This window comes from Centruroides vittatus, unplaced genomic scaffold (genome assembly GCF_030686945.1).
Source record: "Centruroides vittatus isolate TY-2023 unplaced genomic scaffold, ASM3068694v2 contig_801, whole genome shotgun sequence".
In the NCBI taxonomy this organism is placed as follows: domain Eukaryota; kingdom Metazoa; phylum Arthropoda; class Arachnida; order Scorpiones; family Buthidae; genus Centruroides; species Centruroides vittatus.
Window position 1 is genome coordinate 601,247 of NW_027122519.1, and position 8,244 is coordinate 609,490.

Below are 8,244 nucleotides of genomic sequence, written 5' to 3' on the forward strand. Positions count from 1 at the left end.
CTGCCAAGCACACAACAGGAGTAGTCGGGTACTGAAGGTCGGGGCTCAACGTATCCGGGACAGACGGCCTGTGAAAAATTTTTAGGGTTTTTGACTTCTCGAATTCGATCCCAGATCCCTCAGACCGGTAAAATCAACGGTTTCGGTAGGTTCTCTCTTCTGGCCACAAGAGGGGAGAAGAAAATAACCAAAAATTTTGGTTTTTCTAAAAATTATATATTTATCATGAATGTCTTAAATTACTGAGTTAGATTGTAAAAGTTTTTATATTCAAGTTTATTACAATATCAAATTTATTTATATTTTAACGAGCATTTGAACGAATTTTCTGAAGAAAACAGCATTATAACCCAAAAAAAAGAGCAATATTTATTGTGACATCGTCACAATGCCGGGCTGCAATTTTTGATCATATTTTTAATTTATTTAATTTAAAATACATACTCTTCACCTCAAATTCGTAGTGGCTTGTCCCTGTACATTATACTTTTCCTTTAACAATAGAGTTGTGCTGATTATATATCTAACTCCGTTAAGGGGGAAATTTTTGAATTGAAATAACGTAATTTCTGGGTAAAAACCGGTAATTCGTGTATAGGCCTTCTGCCCCTAAGCTTTCTATATCTTGTCTCAATTTTCACCTATCCAACTCTGTTCTAGATATTAGGGAAAGACAAACAAACGGACGGACGACAATGGGAATTTATAGATCTACAATTTTAAAAAATTGCAGCGCAAAAAGTTTATAAAATAAACACACCAATAAGAGACCACTTTATTAGCATTTTTATCAATTTTTTATATACAGCGCTATTTATACATTAGGAGCAATACGCTACTGCACTTCACGGGAATTCATACTTCGCATTAAATGTAGAATACGTAAACTTTTGATTAAATTAAAGTTTAATACAAAAGACTATATACTGCAATAATATCTACTGCATACTCGACCAGCTCTTACCCAATAGTTGACTTCCTTTTACTACCAGTGCTTAATAAAATTAAACACTCAATTATACTTTTAATATATTTTTTAATTTATAAAAATAAACTCAGCTATATCTAATTAGATAAATATGTTTTTAAAGTGTTGAAAGAGGAAATATTTATTTTTACCTCTTACTCGTTAGTTAAGGAAAGAGGCTATATATTTTTATGAAGTAATCATAATTTTTTAATACAATGACTTTAAAATTTCTCTATTTAATAATAGATATTAGTTCTTTTTATATCTTGAATAGCATCACTTATGTTTTTCTGTTTAAGTAGTCACAAAACACAATTTTTTTTAATTGAGTAGTTTATTTACAGTTTAGAGTTTAATTTAGTATCGTAGATAATAATAGTAGAGTAAGAAAATATTCTATATTAATTTTCTATTTGTTCCAACGGCACCCTAATGATGCTAATAAATTATTAAAGAAACTTAAATTTTTTTAATTGTTAAGAGACATAACGAAATGTTTCGATGGTTGAATGGCTCAGGCGTTCAAGGCGTCAGCTTACCGCTCTCGGAGAGCCGAAATCGATCCAGGAGGGCTACCCCAGCAATTTTTCATGGGATCGTTTCCCACCAATCTGGTCAGTCTCTTTGTGGGACTCCACTAGTGGCCAAGCGAATAAAACCATTGAACACTGCTAGTTGGTCGCGAGTTGCCTGGTTACGTGGAGTTTTCCCGTTTCCCACCAATCTGGTCAGTCTCTTTGTGGGACTCCACTAGTGGCCAAGCGAATAAAACCATTGAACACTGATAGTTGGTCGCGAGTTGCCTGGTTACGTGGAGTTTTCGAGTTTTCTTCGCGTGTCTAACGCTTAAATAAGAAACAGCTATTCAGAAAAGTCCTCCCAGGAAGCATTGTTGCGTTATCTTATCCCATCAAACCAAATCAAACCCCGCTGTGGGTTTAGCCAAATCCATGATGGACATGAAAGAAAGGCCTTAGTACCCATGGTGCGAAGAGGAAAAAGCCAAATGTTCCAGAAAAGGTTGAATAAAATGAAAGAAACATATAATAATTATTTTTGATATTAAAAATTTGAATATAAAATTTTTGTGCTAATTACATTTAATAGTAGAAATTTTAAGAGGACCACTACTGTCCAAGTGGATAAAATCACTGTATACTGGTAGTGGGTCGTGGGTAACGTAGAGTTTTCCGGATTTTCTTCACATTTTTAACACTTAAAAAGGGACTAGTTTCCCATAAAAGACCTCCTGGAAGGCATTCCCCTCGACAGATCGCCCATGTGTCGCTCTGCTTTATACGAATAAAATAAAATTAATTTCAATATGAATTATAAAATTATAATAGCCTAAAGCAATAACTTAAGTTTATAAATTGGCTTAATAATAGCAAAATGATAGATTATTTCAGGGAAATTAAGCGAAAGAGATCTGGATAAATTGAAGTCGCTCGTTAAAAGCAGCCGCGTTTAAGATTTTGTCCAGTCTCGACTGAAGGAACTGTGTCAGAAACATAACGTTGGTAAGTCGCTTGACACGACTAAAAAGCATATATTCGATATAGTTATATAAAACTTGAAAAATTTCCGATGGGATGAGAGGAAGGAGTTGAGCCGGTCCAATCCGGAGCGGGGTCAGTAGCTCGCATTCGGGTTTACCTTAGTCTAATATAAGTTTATTTTTACGTAAATTTAATATTTATTTTTTAAGAAAATAATTATAAAACAGTAAACACCAAATATGTTTGTACGAATGTTTTTGTCTTGATAAGAAAGAAAGATCTTACAATCTATTTTCGTTAATTATGCTTAAAGAGTAGGATCCCGGTGTGATACTTCCCGCTATGCTGACCCCCTCCGAATAAACCAAACCGCCCGAGCAAAGGACAAAATTGTTTTCTCTTCGCCAACCGTTAGGCCTGCACCACATTAGTGTATGTAGAGTTAACATATTTTCAGAAGATTTCTTAAAATATATCAAAAATTGCTAAATTCCTTTTCTGCTACTGTCCCAATCAAGCGTTTAAGTTGTGTATTAGTTTATTAGTTTGGTTTCCATTCTCAGAGAATGAAAGCAAAAAGTCTACACGTTAAAAAATAATGACAAAGTCCACATTGTGTCAGAAGCTTCCCGTTATTAGAGCTAGGTAACGTGACGCCATCTAGTGGTGATGAGGAACGTAAATCTGGCTCCCTTTTCTTAGAACTTGGATAACTTTTTTAAAGGTCGACCGAAATTCACCAAACTCTGGAAAAATATCAAACAACTGTGAGGCATTATACTCCAAAAAACAGCACCCGAAAATATCGAAATACTTTTTTGTTATTAAGCGTCAAAGAGGAAAAAGTCGATACTTTCGTTTTTTGAGTATATCTTTTCTCAAAATGAACAATATTTTTCAAAAGATAATTTATGCAGAAGTCAGTGTTCTACTGAGCATTTTGACATTAAAATCATCAAAATCTAACGTGAAAATTTTTTTAAAAACTTTGGACAAAAAAAATAAAAATGTTACCCCAGTAGCATGTGCTTTGCCCAGGCAATTAGCTGTGAATTAACATCATTGAATGAAATAATATATATATATATTTGAATTATAATTGAAATACTTATAAAATTTAGAATAGGCCTAATTTCAATTAATATAATGCTGTTTAAACTTTTCCTGTGTTAATATACATCTTTTGATGAGCAAATTACTTGCAGGATTACATGAGAATTATTGAACAGCGGCGGTTAGCTGTGAATAGAGGTGCATCACAAAGCACCATAGAACGCAATACTTTTCCACATAAATATAAAAAGTTATTTTAAAATAATGATTGAAATATAAATATTTATACTTTAAAAGAAAATTGTTTATTCTATTAATTTTTTGTTTTTTATTTATTTAAATTCAAAGGAGTGGTAATGGTAAAGATAATATAGAAAAATGTACTATTTGTTTGAGTGAATTTGAAGATAATGAAGATGTTCGGTAAAAGTTTATTCTATTTAGAAAATAATGGAATTAATTTGCTAAATTAAGCAAAATAAAGCTTTAATGTATTACATTATAATGACAATTTAACATAATTTTTTAATTTAATATTTTTATGACTCACGTAATCATTATATTTTTAGCCGATTGCCATGCATGCACTTATTTCACATTGAATGTGTCGATCAGTGGTTAACAACAAATAAGCGATGTCCTATTTGTCGAGTGGATATTGAAGAACATCTTAAGGAATTTGCTCTGTCTTCATGACTAGTATGTAAAATTTTTATAGGTTGTAATTTGTATATGTTTTCAAAAATTCTTTATACGTAATTTCTTTCTTGTTTCTAGGACACTTCTAAGTCCTCATTGATGGGCTGAATTTTTTGTTTGCTGCTGCTTTGTACCTTAGATACGTACATTGCTGTGTGGTTTGTGTCCATTTCAAGATCTTCCAATGTGCACCATCAGAGAGAACTCAAAATTATAGCAGAAAATTTTGATGATGCACATGCACCAATGGCTTTCAGCTTTCCAATTCTGTCTAAGAGGAAGTAAGCTATTAACAACATGCAGTTTTTTGCATTGCCCAAATCCCAATCATGGAAGACAAATTTTTAAATTGTACATACCTAATTAGTATATTCTGACAGTTGGTGTGATTAGGGTTTGTATTGATTTGATAGGTAGCCAGTTTGCAGAGCAACATTAATGGCATTAAGGCTGCCTACAAAATAAAATAATGAAACTAGGGAAAGAAATACACCAGAAAGGGGATAAAACTAGCAAATAACATCAAAGATTGACTTTTTCACAATAAATTGTGCTCAACTTAATGTTGCTCATTGTTATTTCTTGTAATGTTAAATTACAATGAAGAAATTACTCACAGTATAATTATCAGTATGTATTGTTTTTTACAATATTGACTGCAAAAAAGTTGAAAAAAAGAACAGTAATGTGTGTAATCTTGAATTTTTGATTTTTTGAGGCAATTATCATTTTGTTGAATGCCTAATACACATTTTGTACCAATTGGAGACCAGTCCATCGTGATACAATTGCCAACAAATTGTAATTATGTTGAAGAAATTTACACTGATTCTACAAGTTTTCAAAACTGTTTGTTTAATAGTGTATAAATAAAAAATCAGTACCTAGATTAGCTGTATATATAATGTAAAAATTGTAAAACATTATCATTTATCCTAAATACTTAAATTACAAGATTTTTATTTGCTTTATATATACAGTATATACTGTGTGAAATTTTAAAAAATATAAATAATTGCTTTTTATAAATTATATTTTTATTTTTTGTTAATCTTTAAATTTATTGTTTTACTTACTCCTGTAAATTAAAATAAAATTTAAAGCATTATATCATTAATGATATAAACAGTATATACTATATATTATTTAATATTAAAAGAATTTAAAATCTGATGATTCATTCTTCAGACTAAAAAACTTAGTTCTCTGCTTTCAACTCAATGAATTGGTTTCCGCATGATTTGCCAAGTATATTTTCTCTCTACTATAATTAATAAAACTAATTACAGTAGAGTGTCGATAAGTGGAACGTCGGTAAGTGGAATGGCCGGAAAGTGGAACGATTTTCAGTCGGACTGTGTCGTGCTGAATCGAATGTTTTTGATACTAAATTTACTTCTAAAGTATAATTTTCATGTTTTTTATATTCTTTAATATATTTATTTTGTTTGTACAAAATGCAGAAATAATTTTTAACGATACGATAGCCTCGATGATTATTATAAAAATTTTCGTTAGGCTTAAAATCGACGAAAATTCAACACGAAGCGACACGCAACGGAGAAAAATTCAACAGGAAGCGATACACAACGGAGAAAAATTTGAACATCGGACAGGTTAATGTATTTTTTCGTACAAAGTCGGAAACTGGAACAAATCATTAACTGGAAGGACCCCAGTCCCCAATTGGTTCCACTTTTCGACGCTCTACTGTAAGTATCGTACCTACTAATTTAGAAAGTTATCGGCCGAATATTTAAAAAAATTGCGTTCAAAACGTAATACTACATCAAGCAGTGGAGATAAACGTTAGAATGCCGCTTTATTACATGGAAACTAAACTGGACATTATAAAAATAAGTGCGATAGGTGAAAAAATGCATTTAAAACACTCGCTACTTAACAGTGGCGAGCGGGTAAACGAGCGCAATGTATTCTATTAAGTACATTATAAGATGAAGCCCTAACAAGTCCATTTGCGGAGATTTATTTTATTTTTAAAAACTCATTTATATTATTTTAATATTAGGAAATATTAAACTGTTGTTTTACACTAAAAAATATGTACGTAGATCTTCTATTTACATCACGTTATATTTACTTTTTGACACCTTCATACTACGTTACAATACAATTTTAACAATTGAATTCTGTTGTTGCGTTAACAATTCTGTTCTGTTCGGAAAAATGAATATCGGATGCGATTTTCTCAAAGAAATGTTTACCAAAGTTATAAAGTATATTTTGCACCAAGTTCGACCTGTTCGACTTGAGGTTAGTAAATAATTCACTTTTATTTATAATTTACTATAAAATTTGTTAAATTCTCACTCGAGATGGTTTCGACTGTTTCACTTACATTGCTTACAATACGTACAACTGTGCCGTTTGAAATTATAAAAATGTTAATTTTTTTCTATTCTAAATGATAATATGTTTATGAAATATGTTTTTGTGATATTTCTTGTGACGAACGAAACAACAAAATGTTTCATTTATACAAACTTTCATATGTCGGTCCCTTCCCTCACCACTCGACTGCCCCATTGTGAGCCTGGCCGAATCCATAATGGGCTTGCTATAAGAGGCCCTCTTAGTGCCCACAGGGCGGAAAGGGGAAAAATAATACAAATACAAACTTTCAACTGAAAAATTTTTTAAGTTGTTCATTCTGTTACAAAGACATCTTAATCTAAATGAACCTCAACAGAACAATTCAAAATAAATCTATAAACACCTTTTTTGGCTGTTGGGATTCGCTTTTATTTGGCAACCTATTCTAATAGGCTACCTCAGGCTACATTTTTTCTTAGAACATCTTTATTGTTAAATATCGTTCCAAAATAGAATGCAATAAAAGAATAACGTCTAAATATTTGAATATAAAGCAAAAATAACTCAAAAATATATGGTAGAAATGAGATAATTATGGTCTTCCGACAAACTTATTTTGTACAATGTATTTCCATGCCTTTGCCAAGCTGTCCTCATCGCTTCCATTAATGCACTTTCAACCTTCTTTTGTATATTTCAAGTTTTTCGGATTTCTGTGCTAACGTTGGGAAGTGTACAGACTTAATAATGTTTGCTTCTTCCCATTTTATCACCGAGTCCTCTGTCTGCGCCATCCTGGAGAGTACCGTGTTATTAGATCCCTTTCTCACATTATATTGACGTTCTTTGAGTCTAATTTTCGAGTTCCTTGTTGTGACACCGATGTAATCCCCCAACTGCATGTTTTCATATGGTACCCTGTACACACCTGCCATTTTTTCTGTCTCTAATCTATCCTTATCGTTTCTTAAAATTCAATACATGGGACTCTTTGTACAACCATATTTGATCCTTTAAGTTCTGCGAGTTCTTTCCCAGAAGAAACGAATTTCGCAATTCACTAGATTTGCTGTTTTTTGTCCTAGGTTTGTTATCTCAAACCTAGGACAATCAGACCTTCTATCGTGTTATTAGGTGTAATCAGACCTTCTATCGTGCTAGTTCATATCCTAGTATTGTGATCATTTGTTTAATTTTGTTCAGTTCCTTCGTTCTGTGTATTAAGTAAATTACCACAATATAAAAAAGCTCTTCTGACGAGTGCCCGGAATGCCACTAGTTTGTATTGAAAAGAATCGTTTGAACTGGAAGGGGTTTAACAGTAAGTTGTGTATTGGCTTGAGTGTATCTTTCCGTTTTTAAATTCTATATTTATGTCCAGAAATGCAGTTGTAGTAAAGTCTTTTGTTCTATTTTCAATTTAATAACAAAGTTATCATTGAATTTATTGATAAGATTAACAGTAACAAAAATGGGCTGAAATTGAAATAATTTAAAATATAAGCCCCGACACCTATGGTTTTTAGTTATGACTAACACGAAACTATAAATAGTGTAATAAAGTTAAGTGATGAAATTACATCGATATTTATGTTATTTTTCAGAAATTATATGAGAGATTGGCATTAACACTATATAATATGTTTCTGCCGTTATTAATACAAATAAAAGACTACGTACAGTACAAGA

General features: G+C 31.7%; 1 long non-coding RNA gene across 1 annotated transcript; it reads left to right on the plus strand.

Moving 5' to 3' along the window:
• The first annotated feature begins 3,878 nt into the window (after window positions 1–3,878).
• Window positions 3,879–5,110, plus strand: LOC136982032 (uncharacterized). The gene is made up of 3 exons (XR_010881827.1): window positions 3,879–3,945; window positions 4,092–4,221; window positions 4,300–5,110. It is a non-coding gene; the product is annotated as an uncharacterized lncRNA (long non-coding RNA).
• Window positions 5,111–8,244: the final 3,134 nt, after the last annotated feature.